General features: G+C 38.4%; 1 protein-coding gene across 1 annotated transcript in view; it reads left to right on the top strand.

The window, feature by feature from the left end:
* Positions 1–16,959, top strand: part of PAK3 (p21 (RAC1) activated kinase 3) — a 235,932-nt gene that overhangs the window by 40,646 nt on the left and 178,327 nt on the right. The gene's annotated exons all lie outside the window — the stretch shown is intronic.

Raw genomic sequence — 16,959 nt, forward strand, 5'->3', positions numbered from 1 at the left:
CTTGGTTTTAAAAAAAAAATCCCAAGCCCCTTGTGAGAAAAACTCAGAAACACAAACCTCAAAGACTTGAAATCTCTTAAAAAGTCCAAGGTCAATGAAAAAGTGTATTTGGATTTGACTTGTTTTTAAATGCTTGAGACTGAAAGTTTGTAGTATCTCTCACACTTTATTGCTTCTGTCCTTTCTAAAATTCTAAATTTGTAAGAGATACTGAAACTCTAGCAGAACACAACCAGTTCCAACAAAAACCTGTTTGCTCCACAAAAATGTCTGTTCATATATTTCCACGAGTTGCTTTACTGAAGCAGGCTGACTCACAGAGTTGAGACACCTTCTTGCAGCTGCTGAATGCAGAGGCAAATATCCCCATAACACTGCTGGTTTTATGGGACTCTTCCAGTGCTCTTACTGCCAAGAGCAAAGTAAAAACTCTTTCCTTTTGTCTTTAATTGAACTAAGTTCTCTTTGATTCAAGGGTTGGCTTTGCCTGAGCAATGAGTGCAGAACTGGGCCAGACAAGCAGTCCCAGTGTAAATGAAAAGATTATTGTATGTAGATATTAGCAGCTAACATTATTGATATTGAAGAAGAGACAGACTGTGCTTACCATCTGCAGATGTTGGAGTGGGTGGGTAAGATCTGGGTTTTAGGGAATTGGAAACATTCTGGTTTGCTGCTTTTTTTCCATTTGGTCAATTATGAAATTATTATTAAAACAGATAACATTGACTAATTTGGCCAATTAATTTAATGGAATGAAAGACAAATGCAGAAAGAAAGCAAACAAAGGCAAGAGAAAAAACATGTAGAAGCTTTAGCTTATATTTAATGATGTGTAATTGCTGTTTGTACTAGAATTAAACATTTCCCCCTACCTATTAAGTTCATTTTACAGTTTGAAATGTTCAAATTTCAGTCATCATTTGAACACATGGTAATTATCATTGGCAGAGATTGTTCTGAATTGTACAAGGTGTAGAATACATGTGTAACCTGCATCAGCCAATAAATCCATGGTCCAAAGAAGAAAATGTATGTACGGGTGTTGTTACCTATCTTATATATAACTATTTTAAAAATGTTTTCTGTTCATAGGCTGTTGCATTTAAGTTTTTAATACACAAGCAAATCTTTATGTTGTCTTTTGTCTGGGAAGTTGCACAGATATTTCCTGCTGCTATGAGAAAAACTTTCAAGGTATTTCTTTATGTGCTAACTGTGGCAGAGTAGCTTTCCTGACATTTTGCCTGCTGCAAAGAATGGAGGAGTCCCCAACCCAAGGGGGACACCTGTGAACCTGCTGCTGCTAGAGCAAGAGTCTGCTTCTAAACAGAAGGCTGACTGAATTTTCTTGGTGTTGCAGATCATGTACCACCAAACTTAGATTACAGCAGATTGGTTTAAACACATATAAAGCAGAATCATAGCTAATTTGTGGCAGTTTCTGGCACACAGAGCCAATTTATTGTTGTGATTGTTTGTGAGAGATTTTTGTGAACCAAGTCCACTTTGTCTTCTTTCTCTACGATTTCTCTTCCATCATAAATCCTTTGTCTTGATGTGCTGCTATAGATGATTTTCAAACACTCCTATGCTGGGACATCAGACAATGGAAAGCTGCCCAGATACAACTTGTGTCCTACTGGGAGAAGAAATGTCCATCTTCATGTTCAGCTTCTCTGTGCATCACTATTTCATTGCGGCCAACAAAAATGGAAAAGAAATAAACCAAAAACTACACTTTCAGTAAAAGCTCCTACTTAGCTTGTTGAAACGAAGGGCTTTGAGCGATATTAGTAATAAGCAATAAGTGGCTGATTGACTGTCAGAAAAAAACATTTACAATTATGGAAACACATTACCGTGAATTAGGCAGATTTTTAGCTGACCTCTGTAAAAATGCATGGTTTATGCATTAGGTTTTATTTTCTTTTTGTACTACTAGAGGAGTGAGTCTGAGTAAAACTGGTTTGCATAGCCTTTTTTAAAATGATTCTCATCAATTTTGTGTGCTTTTATCATGCTTAATTGTAGGGATAATTTTAAGTTTTTAGGAAAACTTTTCATATTAGACTAATCCAGTCTAGACATTGATTTGAGTGGGCATTGGAACTTTCTTAAATAGTTTCCAGAAAAGTTTCTTTCATCACTGGTAAACTTGGACAACAGACAAGTGAAATGGATGAAAAATATGTATTTAGAGCATGGCATGTAAGAAAGGGATCTCAGTGCAACAGCCTGTCACCAAGATATTTGCTTTTGAAGTAGTTGTTTTTTTTAGAAAATACTTAACTTGCTGTAAAATGTATTATTGTGAAAAGCTTCAAAGCAAAACATTCTTCCCTCCCACTTTTGGTTATTTGATAAAGACAGGATTCTTAACATAATGATATGGTTAAACTGATTATATAAAATAGCTTTTTAGCAATTAATATTTGAATGAATGCCTTCTCTAAAATGAAACCATAATGGATCTTTATTGCACTATCAGATTTCCTAAAAAGACTGTTTAACTAAGCTTCTTCTGTATGAACAAAACAATAACTAGTGTGAAATACTTATCATTTTAGGATGCTTCTGCTGTGGAATATCAGTCTCTTTGCTGGTATTGGGGCAGATTTGTCTGTAATTCCCAATCTTTTATTTTGAAATATTTAAATGTAACCAGTGCATTTTCACTGTGATCATAAGGTTTCATTATTATTTTTAAGGAGTTAAAAGAGAGAGTGGTACTTTCACATGGATTTGCAACAAACTTTGATGAGTTCCAGAAAAGTGACTGTTATACAAATATATGAAGAATGAAAAGAACTTGTTATCTTTAACAAGAGCTTGATTGGATATAATAAAAGTTCCTTGTTAATTTACTGAAGTTAGCAGTTATGCTGGTAATGAATTTATAATCAACAACATTTGATCTTCTGCGGAAGCTTTTGCCCCTTTCTCCCCCTCAAAATGTTTCTGGAGAGAGTCCAGATAATTTCCTTTAATAAGGATTAAAACTTTAAAGGAGTGTTGCTTTATAGTGACCCTTTTTGGCAGTTTATCAGAACACTTATGCAGCTGGCAAATGTAACTACAAAATTCTGAGCAGGGATGACTACTTTTCCTTAAAGAAATCTCTCCTCTCCCCTCCCTGCCATGGGCAGCACATTGTTTACAGCAACACTGACAAAATAAAGAATCGCAAAATTGAGTTACGTGAACAGGAAGGCTTTGATTCTATGGGAATTGCTCCAAAAATGTCTTGTGTAATGCATATTAAATGAAGTCATTATCCTAGAACTTTGAAATAAGTCTATCCAAATAGACATGACCTGTTTTTTTTTTTTTTAATAATTATGTTCCATTTAGAGTTCTGAGAAATTGTCTGTGTTTTTAACATGAATTAGGACTGACATTCACATGGATCTCGCACAAAGGCTATTGAAGTGTTGTGCTGCATTTGTAGAGAAGTTTTCCTGTTGACTCATTTTGATTTTACAGTCCTTGTTACAAACTGGTATTGTTGGAATCAGTGTTTTACTGGGGAAGTGGCTGCATGTCTGTTGCTGTTTTGTTATTTTTTAGAAGTCTCTCAATCACCTTTGTATTTCTTTAAGTTCCAACCCCTGCCAGGTACTATCCTGGGCTATGGGAGTGAACACCAATAGAGCCACAGATGCACAGAGTAGACAGACAGCCCATATAATCCATCCTATGCTGCTTTTATAACTCTATAAAAATGCAGTAAAGAAAAGAGTCTCATTAGGTAGAGGCAGGGGGCTGATCGATTGGCAGGCCACACTCAGTTTATAGCTGCCTTCTGTGTGAAAGTCCACTTTAGAGTGTGAGTTTACTCTGTTTGCCATAGCTTGTTTAGTTAGACTTAATTTACTTCTGGTAATGTTGAGCATTATTGATGTTTTTGTGGTGATTTTCACTCCAGTTTGGCACCTAAGAATCGACCTACTCTCATTTTACTCAGTAGAAATAAAATGCCTTAAGCCAGAGGTCAGCGGAAAAGTTGAGTGAAAAGCTCCTAACCAAGTGTGAGTTGTCTGGAAGGCAGGAGCTGTTTAGTTGAAAGGGAAACTTAATGTCAAAGTTCTAATTTCAATTCCTGTGTGTTTTTCTGCATTACAACAAACACCACCTCCAAATACTGAAAGAGGCTAAAAGAAAAAGATTTTGAATATATCTCAAAGCAAGCCAATTTTTCTTCTGTTGTGGGAGTCTTTCCAGAGAAGAGTTTTTTACCATAAAAAAAAAAAGTAAGAGCATGTGATTTTTAAATTAGAGTTCATTTTAAATCTCTCTGTGGGGCTGGGAGAGCTGGCTGCAGCAGTGCTGAAGTTTTTCAAACCAGGCCTGTTTTTCTCAGCACTGCCAAAGCTGCTGCAGGTGGATTCAGGGAGAGAGGCAAATGTGGTGCCCATTGTCAGTGTATTTCTTTGGAATCCCACCTAAATAAATGATGACAAATTCCTAAATGTGAACTGATGATCCAGTCTTATGAAACTGTTGATATTTTTTATTTGTTGATATTTTAATTCACTTAATTAATATTTCAGTAAATCAAATTAACCTTTTTTCAACTATGTCCTGTGCCTTTGAGTTCTGGCAATTGTTGTTCTGCACTAAAGGTTTTCCTTTTATAATTTTTTAAGTTGCTATCTTTAATTTTTGTTATCGAGTCATAGAATGGGTTGGATTGGAAGGGACCTTACTGTGTCTGTCATTTGGATAGCTGGAAGTTCTCACCCTTTACATTCAAATTTTAATGTTTTTCTTTCTAATGACTGTCTAATAGCTTGTCTTTAACCTTAAGAGATTCAAATAACAAAATGAGTAAACTTAAAAATAAGTAACTGTTCTTCCAATAATGATTTGTTAAATTGTGTCATCATACCAAAACAGACCTGAGTCTTGAGTTCAGTCAGACAATTCCAGTTACCATTATAAAACCTTCCACAAGGTTTGAAGTTATTAAAGTCCATTGGGAATTTCTATCTGGCTTGTTAGTTCAATCTCTATAATTATTATTGCTGTTGTTATTACTGTGCTATTGCTGTTGTTTTTGTCTTCCTTACCCCTCTTCCTTTTCATTCAGACAAGCCTACAGGTGACTCTCCTGTGATGCAGGGAGCCACACAACTCATCCCTGCTCTTTGATACAATGTCTTACCCCCACGGAGCTCATTCTTCAAAGCCATTGCCTGGGTTTGAGGAGCTGGTTTCTGTTAATTTTCATGGGGATTAGACATCCTTTCCCTGAGGCAGCTTTGAAAAATACCCACCAGATTCTTTATGGCTCTTCTTGGAGGCAACAAAATGTTTACCTAGTTATACAGCCACGTTTCTATTTAATTTCTACTGGGTCCTCTAAATGACAAGGTTTCAAAGGGATTAGTGGATTATCATTTTTGCATGCAAGTTAAAATGATACCTTGTTTTTTGAATTGTGCCTTGTAACGATCAGTTTATACCCTGTTCTCTTCTGGAGAACACTGACAGCCTTCTTAAGAAAACTGATTTCTTTCCATCCTTCTCTGAATGATGTATTTAGAACATGTGTCACCTTAAATATGCAGGCTTTCAAAACAAGCTGCTGAGTGAGTGGGAGGGAAGAGGAGAATTACCTTTTCCAACAGAACCAAAAGGCAGCAAACCCAAACCCATTTTCCATTCATTGACACACATTCCCCATCAGCAGTCTGGATTCACTTTCTCAAGCACTGCTACCCTCTCTGAAAAGATTCTGGGAAATAGTAAGAGCAAACCTCAACTCTTATGTTAGGCAGATACTTAGAAGAATCTGTTCTGCAAACATTTCCTTTTTAAAAATAAGAAGTTTGCCAGGGATATAAATAGAAGTGTTCTTCATTATAACAACATGGATGGCTGCTAAATTGCATTTAAATTGTCCTTGTTTAATTTATGTTATGTGCTGTCTGCCTTGTATATATCCCTTAGTTACGTTTTTGTCAGTTGTGTTTCTTTAAATGCATTATAAATTTGTATTTCCCTCATAAACCAGTCTCAAACAAGGCATCTGTACTGGAAACTGGTTTTAGTGACTTGACACTTTGGTTCTTTTATGTTGTGAAACACGTTTTAATTTTCTTAACATAGGCCAGGCATGGTACATAAACCTCTGCTCCCCTCAGGGAGGCTTTTATGTTTGACTCCTTTAGTGGCAAAGCTTTTGAATTTCTCCCCTTGATTGACTTGATTATGATCTTCCAAGTATATATCCTTCATGTTGATGAATTCCTGGTAGGAATCCTCAAAGGAGTTTACAAGCTGCAGTACTAGATGAAACAGAAGAATTAAATTATCCTTGCAAAAGCTGCTACTAGTGAAATTAGGAAGTTGAATATTAGTGCTGCAGATTTATTTATTCTTTGAGTGTCTAGTTTTAGATACCAGGGAAACATTATTTTTTAAAGAACAGGTACTCTGAGATTTTTGTCAAGTGACTGAATCTGCACAACCAGATCCCAGTTTAAAAGTGTAGGACAAAACTCCTGCAAACATTGTTCTGGTTTACTCTGCTCTGGAGCTTTGTTAATGCTGGGCTGGAGTGGATCTGAGCGTGCTTGATGGATGTCTTCTCCTCACTTAGGAGGAAACTGTTGGTACAATTTCACAGCTAGATTAAACAGCTACTCCAGCAGTCCATAAATGAGCTGTGTAGCCACCATCTTATAACTCTGAAAAAAATCATTTGGCCAGAAAGGATCCTGCTTATATGCACGGCAGGCAATGCCTCTGTCTTGTGCTACTCATCATGCTCCATCAGAAGAGGCTGCATTTTGTACTGGAAGTTATGTTCAAAACTTTGGTATTTGGTTGGCTTCCAAACAATTGGTTCTTGCATGTCATTGCTGCCCAGAGTCCATTTGTCTGTAAGCATTACACACAAGAAGCAGCTCAGGTGTGGGTGTGTTTCACCCCTGTTACTTCTCCCCCCACTGATATGGTGCCATTTGGTCTGGGGTATCCGTGGGAGCAGCTGGGGGCAGCTGCCCCAGCCCTGTCCCCTCCCAGCTCCTTGTGCACCCCCGGCCTCTTGCTGGTGTGGAACAGAAAAGGCCTTGACTGTGTGTCAGTGCTGCACAGCAATAAGGAAAACATCCCCGAATTATCAACATTGTTTCCAGCAGAAATCCAAACCACAGCTTCATACCAGCTACTATGGAGAAAATTAACTCTCCCCCAGCCAAAACCAGTGCAGTAAGAAAAGAGAGCTAAGTGGAGAAAGGCAGAATTAATATAATATTGCTCAAAAACTTTTTTTTTTCTTTTTTTCTTCTCAGAAAACTGCAGTTGGGGCTTTTTCAGAAATGAGCAGAGATGGATCAGGCATTAAGAGAGAACTGGAAGGGCAGGCAGGAGAGTCAGAGATATAACTTTCCTTAAAAGAGGCATAAATTGAGGAACGGAGATCTACATGTATAAATTATTTTATAAACATGTAAAATAGAAATAATACAGAAATGCACATACAGGAAAACATGAATCCCTCAGTGCAGAGCTCTCCCTTCCTCCTACACTTTAAGAGCTTTAAGGCTCTCAGCTGTCATTTGTCATTGGAGCTGGGCTGAAAATTGTCCAAATTTTATGAAAACTATCATGACCTTTTTTCCTGACTTGACAAATAAAAGGATGTTTTTTCAGGGTGGGGAGAAGTGTTATTATCTGTAGTGAAAGCAAGTTTATTTTTTTAAAACTGTTTTAATGGTAGTTGTTTCTATTTTGGTAGATCTGTGTATGGAAACTGATGCCAGAATGCTAACACTTCATACTGCCAGAAATCAGTTCAGATTTTCTTCTTTCTCACTGTCACATTATAAAAATGATTATGAGTTTAAATACTGATTTTCTTATTCACATAAGTTTCTAATCTATTTTTAACACTCTGGATTCTTGTGTGTGGTCTCCTGCCACAGTGGTTTTGAAGACTGCTGGCAGAAGAGATTTTCTTTTTTACCAGTTTTGACTTTGCTGCTATTCTCTAGATCAAAAAAAGGAGAAAGGCATGGATTTGTTAAGATCTTGGGGCGTACATAGCTCCTGGTGGTAACTGTTTGACTTGAACGTGGTGAGATGCTTACATCACATCCATATCTGTTATTTTGTGGATTGTCTTGCTGACTTTTGCTGTGTACTGAGGCAAATCCACACTACAGGATTAATAAATGATTGTGAATTACATAAAAATAACTTCAGTGGGAAAATTCTTCCATTGGCCAAAATTGTTTTAAATTTGCAAGCCAGAGAAAGGGATGGTATGAGAAAATATTTCTCTGTGCATTTTCTGGTGATGTTTTGATGTTTACAGAGCTCCATAGATAATTTTGGATCCCCAAATGAAATCCAGTGATCCAGATAGATTCTGGCATTTGCATTTTTGGAGACCACAATGACGTTTGAGATGTCTTGTTTGGTTTTTTTCAGCATGTGCTGGGTATTATCTGCTTGATAACAGCGAAATGTGAGCTGTGAAAGCTGGGGCTTGGCCCAGTATAGCTCTTATGGTATGACTGGCAGATATCTGCCCTTCTCCACAAGCCACCATGCCATTACCATGCCATATATATTGGCATTTGTGAACAGTTCAGAGAATAGTTTTTTCTGTTGTGACCAGTTGTGAGGCTGTGAATATTTCATAGTCCACTCTAATGGCTGTGGTGGGGGAAGTACGTTTGGAAACCAGGTTCATGCTGCAGAGGAACTGTGCCAAACATGGGAGCTGAGACCACAGCTTGCATGAAAGCAAGCAACAAAGTGCTGCACAGGAAACTGCTCAAGCATTTGCAAAGTAAATCAACCATACCTGTGCAGCAAGACAAAAGACTGGTGTAGTTTCTTTAACTTTTGTTTTCCATTACAGAGCCTTCCCTCATATTTGCCATCTGCACAACATTTTGCTTCCTTCCTTTTAATCATCTCCTATCAAGAGTGAATGTTCTTGTCTCAAAAGGACAGATTTGAGGGAAGCAGGCTAACCACTTACAAACAGCCAGCTCTCTAAAACCACAGGTGCATTGTAGGAGTTTCAGTCATTGTTTTGCTTAATTTTATTTCTTCTTTTATTTTTTATACTTTTTAATAGCAGCCCTTGCCAATCAGATGAGACAAAAAACCCCACACTGTTCTCCTATAGCCTTTGGCATTTCTGAGTTGGTGGCCAAAACTAATTGAATTTGTGGAAGGAGAAAATAATGAGGAAAAATGCAGATTAGGTAAGGGAAAACCTTCAGGGACTGGACTAGAATATAGATGAAGCAAGTAGGATCCTGGGAATAGTCAGCTCTGGAAAGGCTTTGACTTTTTTGAGTGGGAATTGAAAAATGCATGTTTATTATCACCTCATTTAATGACGTAACTTGTTAACAATATAACTGTCACCTCGAGCCACTTTCCTGAACAGCAGGACAGGCTTATGGGACTGGTGTCTCCCCACTGTACAATGTGACAGCACACTTTCTCCCTTCAGCTATGCTCATTCTTTTTGGCACAAGTTTATTCAAAAAGACCATCTATCACCACTGCCTTTGCACTGAAATGGTCAACTGCATAAATAAGATGTTTAAAAAGGAATGCACATTGCAGTCTGAGGGGCAGGGGAACTGAAAATCAAGGAGAAATGATAAACCCAGGGAAAATAATAAGGCCTGTTATCAGGAGTGATAGGGCAGGGAAGGAAGGTGAATGGTATGGGGCTGAGGCTGCTGGGCAGCACAACAGGCTGAGTGCCAAACAAGAACACAAATTCAGCAGTAATCTGTACTGAATAGGAGAAATAGCAAATTGATCCACAGTGAATGTGAGATTGAATTAGCTGTAGTGGTGACATGGTGTCCTGGTTTAGGGCAAATTTGGGAAACTTCCAAAGGTGTCTCTCTAGAAAGCAGATTCAAGCAGCCCCCCGCCCCCAGCTGGTTCAGGAAAAGATTTCCTTGGAGAAAAGTGGAAAAAAACCTCTTCATTTAACAAGCAAAGTATTCACAAGCATAAAACATAAGTAATATTAAACAACAAAACCTCTCACTCTTCTGAAGAGATGGCAAATTCAGAAAGTCCCTTTTGTGGAGGGTAGCTCAGCTCACTCAGTCTCTTATCAGTCCCTGCTGTGCTGGCAAATGCCACCTCCCGGGCCCTGTGGCCCAGAGGTGTGAGCTCCTGGTGTTTTCCTGGGTTTTCAGTCCAGAGCAGGGCTGATCAGTTCCAAGAACAAGAAAAGCCACAGTCTGGGGAACATCTCTGCCTCAGCTAGCTAAAAGAGAGGAGCAAAAAGCTAAGGAGATCTCTGTCCTGCTGTCTGTCTGTGCTGCAGACAACACAGTCCAGGAGCAGGAATGTGTGGGAGCAAGTACAGTTCCTGCAGACAAACTGTGTGCTTCTTCTGCCCCCCTTCACTCTCAGACCAGTCTGAAAGGTTCAGAACTTAATATCCAGCAGAAACAGAACAGACAGCTGGGGATACCAGCATCATAAAGTCACCCTAGGACACATGGGGATTCTACAGTGCTATAGCCTCTGCTAAATCACATGGATGCTCCATAGGGCTGCCTTCAAGTGCAGTGGTCCCACTATTCCCCCAGTGCATCTGCCTCTCATATAATAAGTTAACAGGTTTTTAGAATTTCTTGAAGTAATTCTTGTTGGATTTATCACAAATATTTTGGTATATTTTGATAAGAAGCTTCCTGTTTCATTGAGTAAATGAATGTTTGAATAAAAACTCAACATAGAAATTACATGAATGTCCACCATGGTACTGGATTACTTTTGTAGTTCTCTTCCCCCCGTTCCTGCTCTCGGTGGAGCAGGTGAGCTGAATCTTTCAGATGTGGCATGGACAGGTGCTCCTGTAGTGTGTCACCGCTGGGAGAGCAGGTTCTGTGTGATGGGCAATGTGATCTGATGGTGGAGATTTACAGAAGAAAGCAGGATCGGAAAGTCCTTGGACTGCTGCTCTCGCAGGGTACCACAGAGATCCTCTCCTGTTGGTTTTCTTCCTGTACTTCCAGATTTTACATGGAAAGCTTTTATAGTGGCAGGATGTTTAGCTTTTAAACTAAGACATGCCATTCCTATTATTGTGTCTTGTTCTGTACAACTTTCTAGGATTCTTGCACTCTCTTTTTCCATATGTGCGGGTAGGCTCGGAATGTTTACTTGATTTATCTGATTTATCTGATTCCTGGGACCCACTAAAATAGGGTGTATTTCAAAGCACTCAGCTTCTCTTGGGAAAAGGAGAAATTAATGGGAAATCCTTCAAAAAGTGAAAGTTTCAACCCTTTGGTCCTCTAAAACCCAGTTCCCATTGGTGCTAACTTCCCTTTCATTGAAAGATAATGAACCTTCAGTTCTGTTCTGCATCCTCACCTTCAGCGTGGGTTCTCTGCATAGCTCCCGTCGGGGTCAATTATCTGGGGGGTCAATTATCTAGCAGGAGAGGCCCCCCGAGAGCAGAGACTATTGCTTAATTGTTACTGTGGGATCCTTGGGCAATGTGCACTTCTGGGGCTCATTTACAATTCTAACACATCCAGCGTGCCCTGCATCAGGAGCCCTGTGAACTGGACAAAAGTTAGAAAGTGGCAGCGCTGCTCCTGGCCAAAAGCTCATTAAGATAGACATCTCCTGCTAGTGAACATCACACAGATGACACAGACAGCTCACTCCAAATGAGAAACATTCTTTTGTTCTGTCTCACTAGGGCTTTCAGATAAAAAGAATTTGAGGCCAGCTGTGATATGAAGGGAACAGGTTTAAAATAGCTCTCAGGGGTAGTAAATGCTTAATGATCAGATCTTTCATTGCTCTTGGAACATTTGAGGAAACTCAGCCAGCTAAAATTCTTGTTGATTACTTTAACAGAGGCCCTTTGTTCATATTATCATGCAGAATAATTAAGCCAATGCAAGCAAATCCTTAGCTATATACATAATTAAAATGTTAGGCTGTGATTAAACAGACAGTATTGGCACAGACAGCACCTATTCACTTCACAAAGAGTTCCATCACTACCTTAAGCTTGAATTTACCCTATTTAATTTATTATTTTGGAAAAATAAGTTGTATTGGGATAGTGGAAGATGACCTGTTTCCAGTGAGGAGTTACTGAGATTTTGTAGTGGAGAAAAAAGATCTAAATATATTCAAAGTATGCTTATAGGGCAGAATTAAAGGTGAAAAAAGAGCACAAAATCTGTTTCAACTTACTTAAAAGTTCATTTTGAAGGGATTATGTAAAATTTTCTCATTTCCTCCCCAAGTTTGCTATCTCTTATGCAGCAGTCAAATCTTCAAATCGAAGAGTTTATGAGGCACCTGAAAGTTTGTCAGAAAGAAAAACCCTTTGATCTATAAAATATTTTATTTGAATGCACTTTCAATTCATTGGACTACCTGTTTTAAGTCAAAAGCTTATTGTCAAACATTACATCATTCTGAGTTCTCCTAAGATTAACTGCCAACTTTCTTTTGGGATTCTCTCTCAGATGGCAGTTACTGACAATAACAGTTATGCTGTTGGCAGGGGCAGACTGACTTTTCACAAGCTTTTTTAGAAATGGGCCAGCATCCTTTGTGAGTTCCCAGGCAGCAGAGATGGAATTTTACAGAGTTTCTCCAAGCAAGGTCACCAAAAGTTCTTAGGAAGCAGATTTTGGCTCTTTTGCTTTTTTGGGTCACAAAATCTTTTTTTACCAGAATTTTTTCACAGTGGAATAGGTGTCCCTAGCTCTGGGACTGGAGGGAAGCTGATAGAGAGGTGACACCTGATAGAAATCAGTAGAAATCAGGTTATTTTGATGCCAGGGAGCAGTCTGTAGGGGTTTTTTTTTCGTGGGTTTTATTTCGTGTTTTTTTTTTTTTTTTTTAAATTAAAATATGTTAGGCAACATATTATAGAACAGTAGCAGTGGCTTTGAGGCTGATGGAGAAGCGATCCGGGAGTTGACGTGGATTTCCTTTCAGGTACTAGACCAGAGCAATCTTGTTTTACAAGCAAGGTCTTTGGATGTGATTTCTGACATGGAAATAAAAGTTAGTCTGCTGGGTTCAGCCCACTGCCCTGGAGTAAAACTCAGAGTGACAATTGCTCTACTCTCCTTACTAATCCTCTGGGCTAAGCAGTCCCCTGGGAACCTCTGTTTGGAAATCTATTAAGATTTCACAAGTTGTTCAGCAGGAGTAGCAATTAATGATTTGCAATGTCTCTGAAAACAGCAATTTAAAATAAGAACAAGAAGATGAGGAAAGTCTTACTCCTTTACACTTATAACAGACAATATCATCTTTTCCCTAATTTTTTTGTGCCTTCTGTCCAGATTGAAGTGCTCCTTCCTTTGTTGGGTCAGATGTCCCTCTAATGTGCGAATAGACAGATTTGCACAGAATTTGATCTAACAAGTTCCTTTGAAACACTACTTGTTGTATCTTTTTCTACTTGAATTTCACAAAAACCTTCAGAGACTATTATGTAGATTTATGGAGAAATGTATTTTCAGGGAACAGTGGCAGGCAGTGAATTTCTGCTATATTTGAGCAGTGTAATCTAAGAATTGGAAACCCCATTTGCCTGTTAGTGAATTCTTGGCTTTGAAAGTCTTCCAGCAGATAGATTTTGCTGGGGCTTTATTCTAGAGGTACTGCTCTTGCAGAAGCTCCTTTCAATATTTTAGCCAAAAAAAAGTTTCTTAAGAAATGCACTACTTGGTGGAGAGGCCAGGAAAAAGAGCTGCACTGTGCAATGTTCAGTATTCAAATGCAGTTTTGCAGCTGTCAGGAGTTTCTCTGCTCCTCAGTTTCTCTAGGGTTTGCTTAACTTCTTGCTTGAAAAGTATATTTTCCTAGACACTCAGTGCACTAATGTGAGCTGCAATCATCATGAGCACGGTGGTTATGATAGTTTTGTCTTAATAAGAGTGATCTCATCATGGACATCATTTAGATGGGGTAAATAATTCCCAACACATGCAGACTATAAAGACATTGGGAGCTTGTTACAGGCTGATGTCATGGGAAGAGCCTAGTCTCTTCAGCAGGGACTCATCAGTTTATAAAGGTCTCTAAAAGACATTTGACTTTGAAGTAAGAAGAAAAATCAGGGTGGGAAAAGCTGGTGTAAGTTCTTAAGTCTCTGTGGGCTTTGACCATTATTATCAATAGAATCTTTCAGTTGCTTATGATTGCAAAATAAAAGAGACTGTAGGCCAAACTAATAAGAAAAACCTGCTTTTATTTTTTTAGTTTTGTTTGTGGAAACAATCCATAATTTATAAACTTAGTCTTTCAAACAAAACAGCAGCCAGGGTTTTATTTCCAGAATTCTGGCACATTTGCTGAAGCTCAAAATCACTTTTTTATTGTTTGGGTTTTTTCTTTTTTTTTCTTCTTTTTTTTTCTTTTTACTTTCTTATCATAATTTACATAGTGTGAAGTGAGTGAGAAGGGCTACTGGTAGGATATGGTTGCATAATTTTACACCTGGTTTGCATTAGTATAAATGAAGTTAAACTTAGTAGATAATCAGTTCTGATTGTAAACATCCTCTAATGCTTTTTAATGTTGTCATTGGACCATTTTTGAAAGGACGCCACTGCCGAGCTAGATCTAAACCCAAAGATTTTGTAAGACTTAGCTTATGTGGATTTATAATATGGCACTGAAAGCAAGGAAATATTTTCTAATAGTACAAAATTGAAAACATGATCTCAGATATGAAAACTCAGCTTTCTGGAACATATCATCACTTGGAGTAGTGTATGTGTCTCTAAGAATATATTTTGGTTAACTAAATAACCACACTTAAAGTCTAATCTTCCTTTTTCTAGAAAGACCTTTGTGGAGGTTGATTAGTTGGTGACTGTTGTCTATTAGGTTATGGATAGCTATGCAGCCATAACTATAAATACTTCTAAATAATGTCTTGTTATTTCACTAAGGAAAAAGCTGGCCCAAGAGCTCACTTTTCTTGTTTGATATTTCTATAACACTCCCCATTCCACCCTAAGTACACTAAGAAAAGTTTGTGTAGAAACTATTTCAGTCTCTATTGAGTCTGCAGCTACCACAAACTGCATTTAGCAGCATAAAAGCTGGCCACACTGTCCAACACTTCAGTACAGGAAATGAAAATAAATGCCATGTTAATGTCAAGCTTGATGTGTTAAATGGGAAGTCTGGCTCTTCCCTTTTAGAGATGTGGAACAGAAATACCCCAGTACATAAACCTTAAGCATCACTAGACTTCTATTTATACCTCTGTAATTAGAACTCAAATTCATTGTCCCATCCTAGCTGTTGGCAGAGGAGAGAACTGAGCTGGGGAGAGCCAGACTAGAGCAACAGTTCTGTCTAGGGAACAGGAAGTGACTGGGAATCTGTCACAAGTATACAATGTACCTTTGGTACAGGTGAATTTTAGAGTATACTACAGTGGGTTTAATGCCAGTACAGTATGTATCTGTATGACCCCTTTTTAAAGAGACTGGGATTTCTGCTGTTTTCATCAGTGGAAATAGAATAGAGTTTTAATTTATTGTGGCTTTAACGCACCTGATTTTGGGGTGGTGTGATCCTGGAACAAAGCAGAGAGAAAGAGGAATGTAAATCTATAGGAGATAGATTAGATCTTGGTGGAGGGATAACTAGCTATGGGTGCTGTTTGTAGTAGTTAGCCACATGTTATACATAGTGTGATGTACTGTCTCTGTCTCTTGAGCTGAGGTCACTTGAGGACAGACTGGGAGTTTTTACTTTAAGTGGTAGAGCAATAAGGCTCACTGCATTTACTGAATGAACCATCATCCAGCGTGCCTACATTAAAAACTGTTTTGCAGGGTTAAGATCAATTACTTGTTTTTGCTTTGGATGCTTCGCATTCTTGCTCACGGTTGGGCTGGTGTTATGTGAGAAGGGAGGGTTGTGGGTTCATACTCATATACTCGTGTAGCTGCAGACATACTTAACCCAAAAAGTAAAACAGTCCAAAACCTCAGATCAAAAGATGAAGACATTTTTTAAACCTCTAACAAAAGTAATAAATGGAAATAAGGATTAACTTTGTCAATTTTCACCCCTCCCTCAATAAATCACTAAAATCTTGGCTTTTATCTTCGATGGATAACACAATAGGCACTAGAGCACACCAACATTACGCAAATACTTCATGTGCTATCAATTATTTTGGAAGGAGTCATCATCTGAATTGTGAAATGCTTTGACCTTTTTTAAATGAACAGTGTAGGAAGAGGAGAGTGTTTGTTAGGCTGACACATTGTTTCTCTTGTACTTGTGTGGGTATATTTCAAAGTATTCAGAAGAACACAGCAGTGAATAGGGCTCCTGCCTCCATACCCAGCCCCTCCTGACCTGTGGAGTCATGTGGAGCCAGAGATGATCCTGTTACATAAGAAGGGGATAGGAGTGAAGTGAGCAATAAAATTTAGTGTGCTGCTAAAAAGCATTTGGATGTTATGAAATCAAGAGAATACATTCAATGGGGATGCAGCTGTGCAATCCTGACAGTTGATGACTTTCAGTCTTCAGCTAGTAGGAAGGTGAATGCCCCTGATGGAGCCAGGAGAGCAGAGCAGGCCCATGTGTCCAGTGTGTTCTCATGGAAAGGATTCTCCTAACAGACTTCTTCTAAAATGAGAAGATGGCCAAAATGAATATACAGGGTGTGATGAAATAACGAGTTTCATTAGAAATTTGCAGAGATACTCTGGATTTCAGATTTGATGTACCTACTGATTCAAAGTGGTTTATTTTGAACACTCATCTTTGCCAAGGTTGATACTCTCCATTTTAGTTAACACTGCTAGCCATGTATGAGTTACATTTTTTTCCCTTATGTTTCTGAAAACCATCTCATTTTTAGGCATTAGCACAGATTGATTCCATCAACATTCCCCCAATTATTTTGAGCTTCAGAATATGTTTTGCTCAGAA

The sequence above is a fragment of the Passer domesticus genome, chromosome 7 (genome assembly GCF_036417665.1).
Source record: "Passer domesticus isolate bPasDom1 chromosome 7, bPasDom1.hap1, whole genome shotgun sequence".
Taxonomy (NCBI): domain Eukaryota; kingdom Metazoa; phylum Chordata; class Aves; order Passeriformes; family Passeridae; genus Passer; species Passer domesticus.